Source organism: Lygodium microphyllum, chromosome 18 (genome assembly GCF_053477565.2).
Source record: "Lygodium microphyllum isolate KBCC chromosome 18, Lygodium_microphyllum_v1.1.10, whole genome shotgun sequence".
Classification (NCBI taxonomy): Eukaryota; Viridiplantae; Streptophyta; class Polypodiopsida; order Schizaeales; family Lygodiaceae; genus Lygodium; species Lygodium microphyllum.
Window position 1 is genome coordinate 1,133,656 of NC_141152.1, and position 6,000 is coordinate 1,139,655.

Here is a 6,000-nt window from a genome sequence, read left to right on the forward strand (position 1 = left end):
TTGATGAAGAAGGTCTTATTCAGTATATCCCAGAGGTTGTTATAGGTCAGCGTGAGAAGAAGCTTCGATCTCGTTCTATCATGGAATATTTGATCAAATGGAGAGGTTTACCACCTGAGGAAGCTTCTTGGAGGCCTGATTCTATATTTGATGAGTTTCCTTTCTTAAGGGATACATTAGTGGCTGAAGCCTATTGATTATGAAGCTAGTTTTTGTGCAGACAGGATCAAGACAACATGCTGTTTTAGAAAAAAATTTATTGTGCCTAACTTTTAGAATTAAGCCATCTACATGGGCTTAAAGTAATCTTCAAGAGCTACGTTTTGATATATGGCACACCTCAATTGGACACTTCTACTAGAAGTTATGGCAGATTTGGTCCAGCAGGGTCTGTTTACACAGCAAGTTGTCTACTTCATTTTGAGATTATTTGTTGAAAATTTTTATGGCTCCATATACTCTTGAAGTATTCCAGATCATGTATATAGCTGAGGCCTACTCTTGTTCTTCAATTTTAATGCATATGTTAGTCATTTTTCATTCATTTTTCCATTTGTAAAGCTGTAAAAAACAGAGTAGTACTGTGTTCTATCCATCCTTTTCTAGTCTTTCAAGTTTGTTTTTGAGGGCAAAAACCTTTGGGAAGGGATGGATTGTAAGAAGCTGGGAAGAATAAGGATTTAGTGTAAAAATAATATTGATGTTATGCCATGTCACACTGACACTGGTATAAAAGGAGAGGACATGTAATTTTTCATATCTTTTGACCCATTAATATAATTACCGTCCTTATCTCCCATCTTGCTCACAGTTTCTATGGCTTCTTTCTCTTTCCTGTCTTTTTCTCTCCAATTCTAGTATTTCTCTCTCCTCGTCACTCTCTTTCTCTCTCTTCAACAGTCTTCTCTCTCCTCGTTCTCTCTCTAACAGTAGTTTGGTATTCAAAAAATAAAGATGGCTTTTTCTTGAAGGGTGACTGAGGGTTAAATTGATTTTCTATTATCTCACCCACCTAATTGAACACACACACACACACACACACACACACACACACACACACACACACACACACACACACTCTCTCTCTCTCTCTCTCTCTCTCTCTCTCTCTCTCTCTCTCTCTCTCTCTCTCTCTTCTTTGTGTCTTTCTCTTTTTTAAATTGAATATAGGATATGATCATGGAAAGGGGAAAGGTGAGTTTGAAAACTTGTGTGTGGCTCTCTCTCTCTCTCTCTCTCTCTCTCTCTCTCTTTGTGAATGGATTTTTTCAAAAATTAGACATGAAATGATATGGTATTTTAGTGGTTGAGCATGTGTATGCAATGTGTATATACTCTAAAACATCCACAAACGCACATACACTTTACAAATGAGATAATCTTTATAAAAAAAAGAACATTATGTGATGGGACAATAATTTCAATGATTGAACATGTTTATGCAATGTATACGTACTTTAAAATCACATACAAATTCACATAGACGATAAAATGACATGAATAATATATGCACATATAGACATGTGCATACACGTACACAAATATATGCATATATACAAAAATGCTTGTACACACATAAATAAACATGAAAGAAAAAATGGGGATACATGCTTATAGAATACACACTTACAAATATACACACATGGGCATATGCAGACGCAAATCCACACAAATATGTACATATACATATATATGCAATGTATACAAACATGTGCATACACATATATACATGTGTATACATGCATGCATATATGAGATGAAGAAAGAGGGGAAACAGTAGGAGGAAAAAGAAACGAGAGAATAAAAATGATGAGAAGGAGAGAGCAGACACATTTACGAGACCATAAAAATATACATACATGTATTGACCCCCCCCCCCCCAACACACACACACAAAATTATTATATATAATAATAATGATTAATTATTCAAATTAATGATAAGTATCAATATATATAAAATAGTAAATAAATATTTTATTATTACTATTATGAGATTTATATATATAATAGTTAACATATACACATATAATTATATTTAATATAAAATTAATGATTATATATAATATATATATTTATTATAATGATATATATATATGATATAATGATAAATTAATTAAATATTAGTTAAATAAATTACACTTATTAATATATTTATATAATTTATAATTTATTAATTAATAAAAATTAATTTATAAATTTTTTGTTAATAAAAAACGTATCACACACACACACACACACACACACACACACACACTCTCTCTCTCTCTCTCTCTCTCTCTCTATGTTATATAAATATACATGAATAAATACATAAATAAATATGCTACAATAGTAATTAATGTATTACCATTATATTAAATAATTATTATGTATATGTAACTTTTAGATATTTTTATATTAATGATAATTATATTATATATAATTATTAATATATCAATTAATTAATAATAAAATGTATAATTACATTTTAATTAACATATTATAAAAATGTAAGTATGTACATATGTTATTGATATTAATTATGAGAGAGAGAGAGAGAGAGAGAGAGAGAGAGAGAGAGAGAGAGAGGTAATTCTCAATATAGTTTATGCATTGTCAAATTTATGTGATGTAATTGAATCACTGCGTGAGGATAATATGTATGCCATGATATGCTCAAAGCGAATAGAAATCACCATTAAATGTGTTTGTCTTTGAGAACATTTGAGAAATGGTCATAAGGTTTCATTAGAGATATAGCTTGGGCTTGATCTCGTTAATTTTGGTCTTTTGCTCCATATATGTTAGTGAATACCAGATCTCCATATATTACATTTTCATGTATTCAACATTGTATTAGTCTAAGTTACCAAAGCTTTCCAAGTTTGAATTATGTTTTTTATATCAACCTTCCATGAACCCTCTTGTCACATGTAATTATTATATAAGTATAATATATAATTTTAAATAATATGTTATTATTGTAACTCATTATTATAATAATTATTAATGATCCTTCATGTATTATTTGTATAATATTAATTGTGACATATATATTATAATTATGTAGGCTTAGTGTGTGAGGACAATATGCATGCCATGATAGGCTTAGTGTCAATAGAAATCACCATTAGATGTATTTATCTTTGAGAAACTTTGAGAAATGGTCATAATGATTTTTTGGGGATATAGTTTAGGGTTGATCCTGTTCATGTTTGTCTTTTATTCCCTATATGTCAATGAGTGCCACATCCCCATATATTACATTTTTGTGCATTCAAATTGTATTAGTCTAAGTTGCCAAAGCTTTCAAAGGTTGAAATATATTTCTTGTATCAAACTTTCATAAACTATCTTGCCACATGAAACATGCATTTGAACCTTGGTGAGAAACACCGGGAGAACATTGGAGAAGAATCTAGGCGTGGAGCATCTAGTATATTTGAAAACATAGTATTGATGCCATTTCTTTTGCATTTTGCAAGTTTAACACATGAGGTTTTCATTCCTTTCAAGCAATTTTTTGTTTCGTTCATGATCTTCTAGCACTAGTTAATGAGAGGCCCTTATTGCATGGTAGTGTTCCCTCATTATAATGATTTAGTGTATTATTTGTAGCAAAAAATGAAGATAGACAACATAAAAATAGCATCGTGGAGAAGCGAAAAATGAAGACAGACAACATAAAAATAGCATCGTGGAGAAGCGAAAAATGAAGACAGACAACATAAAAATAGCATCGTGGAGAAGTTTAACTTAGAAAAATGTTACTCTTGCCAGTATAGATGTTGTCTTTACATTTCAACATATTAAAACAATAAAAGTAGGTTCAACTTTTTGTACCACACTCGGAGCTAACATGTGATTGTAATCATATAATTTATCTTTCTATTAACTCTTTTTGAAAGCATAATCTTCTAGCAACAAGTGAAGAATCTCCACATATGTGAGGTCTTTCTAATTTGAGAAAAAGTTGGGTTTAATAGTCTATGAAGTATTGTAAGAATTTGTCCTTCTAAATTAATCTCTAGTATTAGGCTCTATATACCCATTATTAGAATTAAGACCATGAGCAGATCGAACAATGATTTCATTCACCTTGTTAGCCCTAGTAGATCACAACATTGCAACAAAGTTCTTAGAGACAATGATGAGCTTGTAGATGATCTAATTGCATTGCACAATCTAACTCAATAACTTTCACTAATCTCAACATTGCAACAAAGTTCTTAGAGACAATGATGAGCTTGTAGATGATCTAATTGCATTGCACAATCTAACTCAATAACTTTCACTGATCTCTAGATTTGGGAATGGCCAAGCTTTACTATAAAATGATAGGAGGATTGAGAGAGCTTTGTTTTGCAAGATGTGCTCCAATTCTACGCTTGTGAAGCTCATATGTATGCACCATAAATAAAAAATCCCACTAATACTATCTCCAAGTCTCTAGTCTATTCTATTGGATGTATCCTCTTCCTTTGCATCTATAAAGAAATCCGTTGCTTAATTGTATATGTCAATATAACCATGTTCTATCTTCTATGCATTGCTTTTTGAGAATAGTAATCACATTGAGTACAAGGCCTCATGAAAATTGCCATTTTGTGAAGAAAAGGACCCAAAAGAAGAAAAAGAAAGTTGATAGCTCAAATTAGCTAAAACTTTTAAACATTGATGGTGGGTGTCAAAACTATGCTAATGCTTTGAAGTATGTGCATACAATACTTATGATTATACACCACATTTCAATTTCATTGAGTTACACCATTTTAATTTTGTCAACTATTACTATTTTATTATTAATCTTATCCCATTGAGTTAGGGGAAAATTTGGATTCTTAATATGTTTTGTTATAGCTCATCATATATGCTTCTTTGCTTGCATTCTTGTTATAGGAAATGAGATAAAATGTTGAATATCTTCTTATAGAAGGTTCATCCCCATTGCTAGTTCACTACTCTCTCTCTCTAGGACCAAAGGGCTTGGATATGAGTCCCTTTATCTCCTAATATCTTTACATAGCATGAAGTATAGCTTTGAAATGAGTTCCAAAGAGAGAGATATGTATCGGTGCCTTTTAGATGTCTCGAAGGCATAAATGAAAAATACACACACATTAAGATATTAGTTGGCATCCACTTTAGGTTGCAATTGGCATAAAAACATTGCTTTGGGGTGTTATTGGCATAGAAAGAAAAGCAACTTTGAAAGATCTAAAAGTTGCTAAATATATATTATAATCCTAAAGCAATTAAGTGCTTAGGCTTTTTGAAGTCTTCTATGATGAGTTTTCAGTCCTAATAAATTGGCCACTTCCCTCTTTTCTAGCAACTTTCATCTTGGTAATTTCATTTGGTCATGTTGGTGTAAGTTTAGATGTGATCCACATTTGATTTTCCTTGACACATTTTTATTGTTTAAACACTTAGAATTTAAATTCCATATTTTCAAAACTCCAAATTTTCTTGATTACTTCTTTGCTTGGTGATTTCCCATGGTATCATATATTTGAACTCTTGTTTTCCACAATTGGCCTTAGTTTGGTCTTTAGCATGTACGACTTCGAACATCCTTGGTAGCCTTCATCATATAGTTCCTCTGGTGTTTCTTTATGTCAATGATTAGGGAGACCTCCTAAACATGCATGGAATGTAATATTTTTTCTATAATGTAGCTTCATTAACAATCGATAATATAATGTATGTCATATCTTGCTGGCCCGCCTTTTGTAACTCCTCTTGCATGTCGATTGTCATTTTCTTGACTTCATTTTTCCATATTCTTATTACTTGTAGCCACCTCCATTGGCAACTTTTCCTCTAGCTCCATGAAGCATGTAAATAGTTTGGTAAGTGTCTTTTAAAACTACACTTTTACTTCCAAATTGCAAGCTCACCAATCCAAGTATCCGAGAGAGAGAGAGAGAGAGAGAGAGAGAGAGAGAGAGAGAGAGAGAGAGAGAGAGAGAGAGAGAGAGAGAGAGAGAGAGAGAGAGAGAGAGAGAGAGAGCTTTTT